This window comes from Erythrolamprus reginae, chromosome 4, assembly GCF_031021105.1.
Source record: "Erythrolamprus reginae isolate rEryReg1 chromosome 4, rEryReg1.hap1, whole genome shotgun sequence".
NCBI lineage: Eukaryota > Metazoa > Chordata > Lepidosauria > Squamata > Dipsadidae > Erythrolamprus > Erythrolamprus reginae.
In genome coordinates, this window is record NC_091953.1 from 58,986,421 (window position 1) to 59,000,907 (window position 14,487).

The 14,487-nt window shown below is 42.7% G+C and overlaps 1 long non-coding RNA gene across 1 annotated transcript in view; it reads left to right on the top strand.

The window, feature by feature from the left end:
* Positions 1 to 14,487, top strand: part of LOC139166593 (uncharacterized) — a 72,960-nt gene that overhangs the window by 49,896 nt on the left and 8,577 nt on the right. The gene's annotated exons all lie outside the window — the stretch shown is intronic.

The following is a 14,487-nucleotide window of genomic DNA, read 5'->3' on the forward strand; positions in this document are numbered from 1 at the left end:
TTGACATCGCAATCCCAGGAGACAGCAGAATTGAGGAGAAGCAGCTAGAGAAATTAGTGAAATACGAAGATCTAAAAATCGAGCTGCAACGACTCTGGCATAAGCCAATGAAAGTGGTCCCAGTGGTACTTGGCACACTGGGCGCAGTACCAAAGGATCTCAGCGGACATTTGAAAACCATTGGAATTGACAAAATCTCCATCTGTCAATTGCAAAAGGCCACTTTACTGGGATCGGCAAACATAATTCACCGCTACATCACGCAGTCCTAGGTGCTTGGGAAGCGCCCAACTGGTGATGAAATATGAAATCCAGCATAGTGATCTCGTTTGCTGTGTTGCGCTGACATAATAATAATAATAATAATAATAATAATAATAATAATAATAATAATATAAAAATAAATAAATAAATACATAAATAAATACATAAATAAATACATAAATAAATACATAAATAAATACATAAATAAATAAATAAATATTGATGAGGTCTGGAGGTGCTGGGGAAGCTTCCCATCATGTCTTTTATGGTAGATGTGGCTGCAAAAATCTAAATAGCAGTGATAGCAAATCCTTCTTAATGATAGTGACATTAGGGGTTAATGGATCTATGATTTTTCAAAAGTGCTGGCAGGCCATATAAATATTATGCAGGCCTTATGTGGAGCTATCATATCTATGTTGCAAAAGTCTGGATGATCAGGATGACAGTATGAACCACGCAAATCATTAACTCCTTATTGCCATCTACTGGCCACTCAGTGATTTGCAGAGATTGTATCACTGAAATCAGATGCATGTTTGGAAATGTTTCAACGCTATTAAATTCAAAGGTGGATTCCTCCTGTTGTGGTCCAGTGTGCACACTCTGGTATTGGCTCGCTGATGATGCAGTTTTGGCAGAAAGGCTCTGGTGCTGTCTTTGCCGGTCTGTGTATGCTAACTTTTTTTTTTTGTAATTTTTTGTGATTTTTTGGCTCTCTGAGCATGCGCAGAAGTAAAATTGCACAAGGTGACATGCATGCATGTATGAACATAGCATGCACGCAAAATGTTGCAACTCTCTCCAGTAGGAAAGATAAGAGGAACCTGCCCCTGATTATATTACATAGACGTAGACTCAAACCTAAACCTAGACACACACACAAACACAGAGAAATATTATATTTTCATTTAAATAATCACAAAGAGTATTTTGCTATACACTTCACTCTGTTCTAGGGTGTTTACTCTTTAACAGAAGTTCATTATTTTACTGAAAGAGTAGTAGATGCTTGGAACAAACTTCCAGCAGACGTGGTTGGTAAATCCACAGCAACTGAATTTAAACATGCCTGGGATAAACATATATCCATCCTAAGATAAAATACAAGAAATAATATAAGGGCAGACTAAATGGACCATGAGGTTTTTTTCTGCCGTCAATCTTCTATGCTTCTATGTTTCTATCTATGAGGAGATTCATTATTTCATTGAGGAACCAATCAACTACAATAGAGATATGTAAACTAAGGCTTAGGCATTTTGTGGAGACTTTCGAACTTATTAGAGAGTACTCATTTCAATAGGACAGAAGAGGAAAACCTACTAACTATCTCGCTTCATTTTGCTTAGCCCCACCCACTGTAATTTACAGTTCTCCCATCAATCACTGAAAAGCCAAGGTACCCATTCAGTCCAAAAAACACTGCACACACTTCAGTTATGATAAATAAATTACATAGCCACAAAGATGACTCTGAAGGCAACTAGCTTCTACATTATAAAGCCCTTCATGGCATCGGACCAGAATATCTCCCGGACCGCCTTCTGCCGCACGAATCCCACGACCGGTTAGCTCCCACAGAGTTGGCCTTCTTTGGGTCCCGTCAACTAAACAATGTCGTTTGGCGGGACCCAGGGGAAAAGCCTTCTCTTTGGCGGCCCCGACCCTCTGGAACCAGCTCCCCCCAGAGATCAGAATTGCCCCCACCCTCCTTGCCTTTCGTAAGCTCCTTAAAACCCACCTCTGTCATCAGGCATGGGGGAATTGAGATATTCCTTTCCCCCCGGGCCTATACAATTTATGCATGGTATGTTTGATTTTTAATAAGGTTTTTTTAGTTATTTTAAATATTAGATTTGTCATATGCTGTTTTATTATTGTTGTTAGCCGCCCTGAGTCTATGGAGAGGGGCGGCATACAAATCAGATAGATAGATAGATAGATAGATAGATAGATAGATAGATAGATAGATAGATAGATAGATTACTTAAATTCCTATTTCACGAAATAGCCTCTTGAAAGCTCTGAGACTCTTATTAAATTTAAGTTTGATTAGATGATGACTTAGGGACTGTTTCTAACCACGATCTACCCCAGAAATTTGCTTTGCTATTTTAGTTCTATATCGATTAATTAAATTATTATTTACATAAACCCGAAGGGGAAGATTCTAGAATAACATTTTAACTTCACAAAATTGGAGTGTGAAATATCTTTTTCTCTTCAGTTAGCCACTAACATATCTACAGAACACACAGACGTTTTGTTGCTGCTTTTAAAAGGGTTCTGAAAAGGTGTCTCTGTCCTTTGCTTTTATAAGATTTAAGGTGATGTGGGTGATCCATCTGAGTAATGTAGAGTGGGAGTATTCCTTCTCAGCTTGTTCCCTTGGAAGATGTACAGACCCAGAAGTAAGTCCAGGATAATAGGGGGGAAACACAGTCTCCTTCTCTCTCTCCCTCTCTTTTTAAAAAATGTTATTGCTCCAACAAATGCCGCTTTTCTTTTTGATTCTGCATAGTCCTGCCCAGGATTAGGATAGAAAGATACTTTATAAACCCAAACAGTGATAATTAGCCTGGCTGTGCAAACCCGTAAAGGTTAAAGCAGACCTCTTCAGCCGCTACAGGCAAATTAAGATATCTATATATGGCTTATTTTTCTCATTGGTCAAACAGTCAGTAGGTGGATTTGGCATTTATTGTGCTAAGGATATTGTTGCAGGTTGCAAGTATTTTGCCAGTGATTATTTTGCAAATGACTGCTGTAGTGGTGATGGTATTCAAATGGTGGTCCAGATATTTGGAGATTGCATCAAAACAGCTATTACTATCAGTTCTATCTTTCTTTTGCTACTGTCATTCTACAGTACTTCTATTTTCAGATCTTTATATTTTGTTATTTTCCCCAGTTCTTGCTCTTTTATTCTGCTGTCTCCAGATATTGCAATGTCCACTATCCAGACTTTTAACTTTATGAATGTAATATTAAAAATATGTAATTTATTATACTTATACAGTGATCCCCCGGTTATTGCGTCCCCGACCATTGCAAACAGGGTAATTTGCGATTTTTGAACCCGGAAGTCAGAACACCATCTGCGCATGCGTGCCCTTTTTTTCTATGGGCACGCATGCGTAGATGGCGCCAGGCAGATCAGCTGCTGGGCGGCTTCCCTAGGTCTTCCCCCTCTTGGCCGGCATCAGCGAGGAGTTTCCCCACCACCGCCCACGCAAACTCCTCGCTGCTGCCGCTTCGCTCGGGCCGCTTCCCAGCTGAGTACTCAGCTGGGAAGCGGCCCGAACAAACGGCTTGTCCGCAGCCTGCCTGCCTGCGCACCCGCGGCTCGCGCGCCCTTCTCCCGCCCACGCCGTTCGCTCGGGCCGCTTCCCAACTGAGCCCTCAAGCCAAGCGCAGAAGTTCGTCTTTGGCGCTTGGCTTGAGGGCTCAGTTGGGAAGGTGCGCGGGTGTTTTAAAACGTCCCCGCCGACATGGGGGGCTCGCTAGCACACCCCCAAACCCGGGTTGGGGGTTCGGGGGGGTGCTAGCGAGCCCCCCCATGTCGGCGGGGACGTTTTAAAACACCCGTGCGGCTTTCCAATGAGTTCCGAAGACAAACGCGGAAGTTTGACGTTTGTCTTCGGGACTCATTGGAAAGCCGCGCGGGTGTTTTAAAACGTCGCCGCCGACATGGGGGGCTCGCTAGCACCCCCCCGAACCCCCAACCCGGGTTAGGGGGGTGCTAGCGAGCCCCCCATGTCGGCGGCGATGTTTTAAAACAGCCGCCCCGCCCCCAATCTTCGGCTCCTCACTAGCGCTGCGGAAGTAAAAACACCATCTGCACATGCGCAGATGGTGTTTTTACTTCCGCAGCGCTACTTCGCAAAAACCCGCTCGTTGCGGGGGATCCTGGAACGGAACCCTCGCAACGAGCGGGGGATCACTGTATTTACTTGGAATACTTATACAGTGGTACCTCATGATACGAACCCCTCGTCTTACGAACAACCTGAGATACGAACCCGGGGTTCAGAAATTTTTTGCCTCTTCTTACAAACTTTTTCCTTCTTACGAACCCGCCCGGCTGTCACCTTTTAAAACAGCCGGGGGGCTTCTCGGCAGCCTCCCGAATGCTGAACCCGGAAGTTCGGGTTTGGTGTTTGGGTTCAGGAGGACGCTGGGAAGCCCCCCGGCTGTTTTAAAAGGTGACAGCCAGGTGGTGGGGCTTCCCAGCGGCCTCCCGAACCCGAACCTTTGCCGAACATCTGGGTTCGGCATTCGGGAGGCCGCCGAGAAGCCCCGCCGCCCAGCTGTCACCTTTTAAAACAGCCGGGGGGCTTCTCGGTGGCCTCCCGAACGCCGAACCCGGAAGTTCGGGTTTGGCGTTTGGATTCAGGAGGATGCTGAAAAGCCCCCCCGGCTGTTTCATTTTTTTTTTCAATATTTTTTTATTAATTTTCTTTAAAATAACATACAGACTTACAAACATTTAACATACAATATAGGGATGTATCATCCCTGCTCTTCTCAAAAGTATAAATGCAGATACAGAAAAAGGAATACACGATTGAATATCTAATTCAATACTACTAATACAAAAAATATCTAATAGAGAAAAAGATTAATATCATATAAAAATTTCTAACTAGTTTCAAGTCAAAAAATCTTTAAAAAAAAACAAGTTTCTATTCTATCTATATAAACTAAATCTAATATAAATTTCAATGAGAAAAAATTATCTAAAGTATCTATACTTATTATTACTCTTCTTTCTTTATTTTTTATTCTTATCTATCCATTCATAAACATTGTTCCATGTTTCATAAAATTTGGTTTCTTCCTGATCATTCAAGCGTCTTGTCATAATGTCAATTTCCGCACAGTCTAATATTTTTGCAATAACTCCCTCTTCTTTGGGGATATCTTCCCCTTTCCAATTTTGCGCGTAGATAATCCTTGCCGCTGTAAAAATATGTATAATCAAATACAAAATTTCTTTTTTGTAATTTTGGTTAGTAATTCCTAGCAAACAAAACTCCGGGGTGAAATCTATTTTCTGCTTTGTAATCTCTTTTGTCATTTTCTCAATCATTTTCCAATACATTTTAGCTTTATTACATGTCCACCATTGATGATAATAGGATCCTATTTCTTTCTTGCATTTCCAGCATAAGGGTGATGTCTTTGGGAACATTTTTGCTATTCTACTTGGTGGGAGATGCCATCTATAGAACATTTTAATTTGGTTCTCTTTCATAGAAACTGACTTTGTCATCTTCCAATTACACATCCAAACTTTCTCCCATGTATCTAAATCAATTTCTTTACCTATGTTTCTACACCAATGTATCATACTATCTTTTCAAAAGGTGACAGCCGGGCAGCGGCAATTTTTTGCGGGTTTTTTTCGTTGCATGGATTAATTGATTTTACATTGTTTCCTATGGGAAACAATGTTTCGTCTTCCGAACTTTTCATCTTACGAACCTCCCCCTGGAACCAATTTTACTGTATTACTGTAATTACTTAGAATACTTATATTTTACCCTGAATGTATATGTATGTGTGCGTATGTGTATGTGTACATATCTCAAGGCAACGAACATACCTAATATTCCTGCCTCTAATTTTCCCCACAATAGCAACCTGTGAGGTGAGTTGGACTGAGAGAGAGTAACTGGCCCAAAGTCTCCCATTCTTGCCTAAGGGAGGCCTAGTATCCATGGTCTTCTGGTTTCTAGACAAGCATCTGAAACACTACCCTACACTGGTTTTTTATTGTAATTTTATAATAGCTATTTACACTATACTGTGCAATTAAATCCACTGAAGATAAAAAGAGCAGAATATTAGTGAAATTCAAATTCGGATATCAAAATAAATCAGAACACCTGTTGGGAAAGCAGTGAAGGAATTGGAGAAAATTAACCACAGATTAGCAGTCTTAATGAAAAGATTTGTATTTACTCTCTGTGAAGCAGATACAGGATCATCCAGGGAGACAAGCGGATTGATTTACATTTGAATGAAATGTGGATTTTCTTTAATGAACATGTATGAAGGACAGTTTAAAACCAGTAAATAAATTAATCAAATCCAATCCTATGTATTAATCAGAAATAATTTGATGACAGTTGTTCCTAGAACAATATGGCATGGTAAAGTTTGGGAAAGGAAAAGGTTAACAACCTCTTTCCTATTTTAGCTTTATGAATTGTGGTAGTGACTATTATGATGGCCGATTTACTAAAAATACTAAATGTGCTATATAGTGTCATTTCTTTGTATCATCAACATATGGACACTTTCTATAACATTTTCCAATATGGTATCCCATCATAAAACAGCAAACAATCAAAACACAACTAATAGTTGCACTTATTTGACTGCAATGAACCCTCAGAATTATCTCATATGCTTACATTTTGCAGTTGAAGTAGACTCACCAGCAGTCTATATTTGTAGAAGCCTTAAGGGAATTCAGAAATGAACTTTTAAAGATTCAGTTACAATGGTAGGATCTTTGTAACTAGAAGTTCTATGGCAGGAATCACAGGGACTTTCATAGAATGATGAAAGCATCGTAACATTATTCTAGAAACATTACTAAGTCCATGTTGCTGAGATAAATCATCAATAACTGTATGCTCACCCCAATTAAGTTCTGGTTTCCACCAGCACATTACTCCTGACTACCAGGTACCACTGCCCTTTGCTGTAGCCAAGAACTTCAACAACTCTCTGCCTTTTGATGGTCTTTCTTTACATGGTGGTGTCCTGAGGACTGGAGGTAGAGATAGAGTTCAGAGAACTGAGCTTCAAAAATCCACCAAATTGTTAGAGGGCAACAGAGTTAGCTGTGCTGCCATTTGGCATTCAGTGAAAAAAGAATTTTTTTTAATTACATTAAAAACAGGGTACAGAAAAGTAAAGGGAATATATATAATGTACATTCTAGCAATTATAGTTTACTTATATAGCATGCGTGGTTGGGGAAGGAGAGGGAAAGAAAGGAAAAGGGATTTAGAAAGAAAGGAAAGAAATACAAGAGGAAGAATAGAAAAATAGAGCAAGAAAAGAGAAGTAAGAAGAGTGTGGGGGACCAGCGTTAGAGCTGGAGCTTCTATGCCTGTAGTTTAAGCATATAGGTGGTATAGATTTCCCTGAAGTTTTATCCATGTGTATTTGACGTAGTTGCTAGTGTCATCATTTATCAGCGATTTATAAATTTATTCATTCAGTTTCTTTGTAGTTCAAAATTTGTGTCGATCGATGTTTACATTTTATCATTTCAATTTAGTATTATGATTCATGTCATTATTTACTGGTTTTACATGCTGTTTTAGTTGGACATTTTTCTTGATGTATAATTTTTAAGTAATTTCTTTTTTTTAACCAATGGTGAAATATTTTTTTTGGCTGATGTTTGCCTCTGCGCATGCACAGAAGTTGAGTTTTTGGCACTGCATATGTGCTGCCATCTTGTTTTCAGCTCTCTTTTTTGCTATTTTTTGGCACTGCACAATTGGGTGCAGCCACGCAGCATGGGAGGAAGCAAACTGGCAGCGAGGTAAGTTAGAACCCACCCCTGTTCTCTACTCCCAGTATATAAATGCACCTTATCTCTCCTCCTGTCAGTCAGCAGAAGGCTTCTAAAATATTTTGAAAGATAATGACATTTCTTGGATAATTAACAAGGGTAAATCAATTCAGAGAATTAAATTCAAATTATGAAGAATAACATGAAGAGGGGAGGCTCTGAGGAATGTGCTATATTTGACTGAATTATGGGACAGTTTTAATATTTAGAACTTAACTCAGCCAAAGTTTATCATGACTAAGTTTTATCCAAATCAACACTTATGGATTGTGTTCTGCCGGGCTCTCTGATAGGAGCCTCCCGAAAATTCAAGGATACAAATTTCAGACACACACACACACACGTTTGAAAATTCAAAGCAATGGTCTTTATCACAAAATGCAAAATAAACAAAGCACTCTTTTTGTATGGCAAAGAGCACTCTTCCCAAAACAACTGTACAATTACCCTTAAGCAGTCATTAAGTACTTAGCTAGCAGCTGTGAAGAAACTTCACATCCCTTCTTCTTCCAACGAAGTGAGACACACACACACGTTGCTCTGCTTTGTTTTCCAAGGTGTGAAAAAGCAACAAAGTCCAGAAGACACAGGATTCCTGATGAACTCCGATCAGATATTCTTCCACAATGGCCAAACCCACATGCTGCTATTTATAGCAGCAGCCCTAATTACTGGAGCCCCACCCAAACACAGGTGGCCTCCCTTATTTCCTGTAGTATGTTCTTACTTGGTCTCTTCTACGCATAATTCTGCGCTTGCGTAGGTCCAAAATGTCATTATCTGAATCAATGGAAGATAAGGGAGATTGACTGCCTGGGCTGTGTGCCAAGCCCTCCTCTGCCGAGTCACTCCCACCTTCCTCTTCGTCCGAGGAAACTGAACTCTGAACTGATTCTGTTGGCAATAACACAGGCCTGTGACATGTTGAATTTTCCCCTGCATCCACCTCCCCATTCCCTGGGGCAGGAGCTAGGCCAGAGCCAACCACAACAGATTGTATGCAAATAATCTCAGGTTAAAACTCTTCAGGTAATTCTAGAAAATTTATTGTCTGATAATCAGGAGAGATAAACTAGTGGGCCAATGCTAAGGTTGATTATGTAGCATCTGCATATGTTGCCAAATATAACTAATATAAAACCAATTTGTTTATAAACAGTGGTGGGATTCAAAATTTTTAACAACCTGTTCTGTTTCTGTGGTTTATTTGGGGGCATGCCTATCTGGTCATGTGATTGGGTGGATGTGGCCATGTGTATAAGGACTACTCAGAGGGCTGAGAAAAATGAATTATGACTGGTTCTCGCACTTACAACCTGTCCTCACACTTATGATCATCCTCGCATTTATGCCTATTGCAGCATTCTTGTGTCACTCAGGTCACGACTGCAGTGCTTCTCTTCACCACGGTGAGAAGATAGGGAGCAAAATGTAAAATGTGAGGAGAGTCGTAAGTGCGAGGACCACTCAAAAATCACTTTTTCAGCCCTCTGAGTAGTCCCTATGTGGTCATGTGACTGGGTAGGTATGGGCAACTAGACGGCACTCACGTCAAGGGCTGCTTCTCCTTACCTGGCCTCTCGTAACTGCGTGGATGCTGTGAAGGTTGCAAGCATGAAAAAAAATCATGTCACTTTTTTCAGTGACATTGTAACTTTGAATGGTCACTAAATGAACTGTTGTAAGTCAAGGATTACCTAAACAAAAATACAAAAAGTTTTTTTACTTGCAAAAAGCTACCCTAAATACCAACCATTAGATATCTGCAAGCTGGAGTTACAAATCAGGCAGGATGCCAGAGCACCCTGAGGAATTAAAATAGTTAAAATGCAATGATAATTATCAGCAGCCAACTCATAAAGTGAAACTCTTTAACAGAGATGTCATTTAAGCTCTCCAGAAAGAGCACACCCAGGAGAAGCAATCCTTAGATCCATTTGCACCACTTAAAGATACCAGTTGGTCTCACTCACCTCATAAGATATCCTAAGGAAATCATCCAGATTTAAGGAAACATCACATGCCCCCTAGAAAGGCAGTAAAAAAATCAGTGCCAAGCTTGCATCCTGCCTCTTGGAAGTACACCCCAAAAGGATAGTGTCAAGAACCACTAAAGCAGTGAAGGAAGACCCTTCCTCGCCAGATAGAAAAAGCACTTGAGATAAGCCTAACTAGAATGAAGTAAAGGAGCAAGCATAGTAGCTGTTGCATGTTAAACCAGAACAAATAGACACAGGACCTAGCCAGATTTCTGAAGCTGCTTCTTTTCAGGAACAGAGATTAATGTTTTTCCTCCAAACAAAGCTGAATAGGGAAAATTATCCCATCAATAAACACAGGATTAAACATCCTCAAGCACAGAATTAAACATCACCAAAAATCAATTTTAGATCAAAAGTCAGAAAGGGTATATATACGTTTGAATGTCAATCTTTTTAGCTAGCCAAGAAACCTTCTGAATGTTACTCTTCTTGGTTCCTTGTCATTAAAAGCTTCTTTCCAGCAGCTCTGGACTGGAAGAAATCCAATAGGGGAGTATTTCCTCCCAACAGCAGTGTAAAAAGCTTCAAACAACCATTCCACTTTATGAAAGTCAAGCAAAGGAAAAAAAGTACCAGCAAAAGAAAAAAAAACCCTCTGGAAACAGTAAGTCTAGGCATACTGCCAAGAATGTAATAAAGGTTCATAGAGAGGTAGTTTCTGTAAGCAGGGCAATAAAGATTAGGCTATAGCAGTGTTTCCCAACCTTTTTTGAGCCGCGGCACATTATTCATATTTTCAAAATCCTGGGGAACACTGAACTGGGGGGGGGCGCTAAAAAAAAGTTTGGACAAAAAAAAATCTCTTCCTCCATTTCGCTCTATTTCTCCCTCCCTCTTTCTCTCTCCTCCTTCCTTCCCTTCTTTCTCTCTCTCCATCCCTCTTTCTTTCTTCCTCTCTTTTTTGCTCTCTTTCGCTCTCCCTCCTTCCCTCCCTCTGTCTTTCTCTCTCCCTTGCTCTCTCTGCCTCTCTTGCTATCTCTGTTTCATTCTCTCTCTTTCTCTGTCTCTCTTGCTATCTCTCTTTCTTTCTTTCTCTCTCTCTCTCTTCCTATGTCTCTTTCTCTCTCTCTCTCTCTGTCTCTCTCTCTCATTCTACCATGCCAACAACAGCGGCATCAGGCAGTAGCCAAGGGTGGCGGCAGAGCCGCTGACTGCGAGTGGGAGCCCTGACGGCGGCAGCTGGACGTGCTGCTGGACCCCATATATGCTGGCGCTGCACTGGGCATGGCCGTGGGGCTGGCACCTCCAGCCCAGCCAGCGAGCCAGTGCCAGCCCCGCAGCGCCAGCATGTACGTCTCCAGCAGCACGTCCAACAGCCACCGTCGGTGCCTCCACCCTGGAGCTCCCTCTCGCCGCCGCCATCTCCCCGCAACTGCCTGGGGCCGCTGCAGCCGGCACCCTTCCGCTCCCACCGCCAGTGCCCTCCCACCGGGCCCCAAAGGACAGTTGCCGCCGACACCAGGGAAGCTCCAGTTGGGTGGGGTGCTGCTGGTGCCTCTGACCTGGAGCTCCCACTGGCAGCTGTCCCCCAGCTACTGCCCGGTGCCACTGTTTCCGGCGCTCTCCTGCTGGGCCCCAAGAGGGAAGGTGGGGAAAAGGAGAGCTTCATTCTTCGCGCCTCCTTTTTCCTGCCTTCCTTCTTTGGGGCCCAGCAGGAGAGTGCCAGAAACAGCGGCATCGGGCAGTAGCCGGGGGACAGCTGCGAGTGGGAGCTCCAGGTCGGAGGCACCGGCACCGGCAGCGCCCCGCCCAGCTGGAGCTTTCCTAGGAGCTTCGCAGCACACCTGACCATGTCTCGCGGCACACCGGTTGGGAAACGCTGGGCTATAGAAACAACACCAGAATGTTGTAATTCCTTACAAGATTAACCCTGTAAAGTGGGGGGGGGGGAACAAAAGGAGATTTCTTCTAACAACCAGTACTCTAAATTGCTTAGAAAGTTAACAATTCATTTTAGCAAACTGGTTAGAATTGGTAGAATCCCACCTCTGTTTATAACTGATTTAAATCCCAATGCTTTGCACGGGACTTAGGGAAATTTGGGCTGTGCTGAATTAATGCTTGATAAATGTTAAAATTATCATTTAAAAAAATATTGCAAGTATTTTCACTGGGATTGTTTATATTTATTTATTGGATTTTATCTTGCCTTTATTACTTTATATGTAATTCAAGGCAGTGACCATACCTAATACTCCTTCCTCTCCTAATTTTCAGAACAACAATCCTGTGAGGTGAGTTGGGCTGAGAGAGTGACTGGCCCAAGATCATCCAGCTGACTTTCATGTCTTAGGTGGGACTAGAACAGTAGTGGGTTGTAAATACCATTGCTACCCATTTGCTTGTGTGCTCGCAATGCTTCTGTGCATGTGCAGAAGTTTCCTGGGTAGGTGGGTGGGTGGAGCCTCCCACCGCTGCCACTACCGGTTCACTAAACCAGGCCAAACGAGGAGCAACCCACTGCTGGACTAGAAATCACAGTCCTCTGGTCTGAGCCAGAACCACTACATCAAATTGGTTGATTATCTAGGTTTGGATAGAACTCATCCATTCCTGAGAAAATCTGAATTCCAATACAGTGGTACCTCATGATACAAACTTAATTGGTTCCAGGAGGAGGTTCATAAGGTGAAAAGTTCGTAAGACAAAACAATGTTTCCCATAGGAATCAATGTAAAAGCAAATAATGCGTGCAAATCCTTCAGGAAAATCCCAAACTTTAGAAGGGAGGCGAACAGAGGGCAGGGAGGAGCAGCTAAAGGGGGCGGGTGGAAGAAGCAAGGCTAGGCTAAAGAGTGAGTGGGAAGGAAGAAAGGCAAGGGGGGCGCCCCTCCCTTTTCTTTCTTCAAAAGACACTCTTTTAGTGCCTCTGCAAGCACACTGTTCTCCTACTTTTGTTAATGCAAAGTTTTCCCCCCTCCAAGCCGCTCCTCCCTTTTCTTTCTTCAAAAAAAGGGGGGGGAAAGAAACCCCTTCATCCCAGCAGCAGCGGCTTGGGTTCGTAAAGCGAAAATAGTTCGAAAGAAGAGGCAAAAAAATCTTAAACACCAGGTTCGTATCTTGAAAAGTTCGTTAGAAGAGGCGTTCGTAAGATGAGGTACCACTGTACTTATTTTAAGTTTTATGTTTTATTGAATTTATAGGCCGCCCAACTCCTGATGGACTCTGGGCGGCATACCATAATAAAAAATATACAACAATTAAAATCCCAATAAAAATAATCATCAATTCTGGGCCAGAGCAGAGTGCTATATAACTCAATGGCCCCAGGCCTGCGAGCAAAGCCATGTTTTTAAGGCTTTCCATAAGGCCAGGAGGGCAGGGGTGATGCAGATTTCTGGGGGTAGTTAGTTCCAGAGCGATGGGGCTGCCACAGAAAAGTACTGCACTACTTGAGTATATATTTGTAGTGAAGTCTGTAAGTATTGCTGATGAATATGAAATATAATATTTTAAAACAATGTACAGTGGTACCTCTACCTACAAACGCCTCTACTTACGAACTTTTCTAGATAAGAACCAGCTGTTCAAGATTTTTTTGCCTTTTCTAAAGAACCATTTTCCACTTACAAACCCAAGCCTCTGAAACTGTAACTGGAAAAGGCAGGGAGAAGCCTCCTTGGGGCCTCTCTAGGAATCTCCTGGGAGGAAACAGGGCCGGAAAAGGCAGGGAGAAGCCTCCATGGGGCCTCTCTAGAATCTCCTGGGAGGAAACAGGGCCTCCACCCTGCCTGTGGATTGCTCAATCGCACGCATTATTTGCTTTTACATTGATTCCTATGGGGAAAATTGCTTCTTCTTACAAACTTTTCTACTGAAGAACCTGGTCACGGAACGAATTAAGTTCATAAGTAGAGGTACCATTGTATTCCAAATGATAGCAATAAAGCCTGTCTATAGCTTAAACTCTACAAAGCAAAAATTACAATACCTGTTTTTTCCTTACAAATGTTTATATTTTTATCATTTTAGATGACAGACTCCCTCCTGATATTTTGATATGGGTAATTATACAGTGATCCCCCAAGTTTCGCGATCTCGATCTTTGCAAAATGCTATATCGCGATTTTTTCACCCGATGACGTCACTCCCTTCCTTTCTCATCTTTCTTTCTCTCTCTCTTTCTCTATCTTGCTTCTTCCTCTCTCACACTCTCTTCCTCCCTCTCTCATCTCTTTCTTTCCTTCTCTCTCTTTCTCTATCTCTCCCCCTCTTGCTCTCGAGCGGCGGGCGGCACCCAGGGAAGGTTCTTTCGGCCGCCCAGCAGCTGATCTGCTCGGCAGCGCAGTAACAGCGAGGAGCCGAAGATGGGGTTTCCCCTTTGCGTGGGCAACGGGGAAACCCCATCTTCGGCTCCTCGCTGCTACTGCGCTGCCGAGCAGATCAGCTGCTGGGTGGCCGAAGGAACCTTCCCTGGGTCTTCAACTCCCAGAGCGGCGGACAAGCGGCGGGCGGACAAGCGGCGGACAAGCGGCGGGCGGACAAGAAAAGCGGCGGGCGGACAAGCGGAAAAGCGGCGGACAAGCGGCGGTCGGACAAGCGGCAGAAAAGCGGCGGGCGGACAAGAAAAGCGGCGGC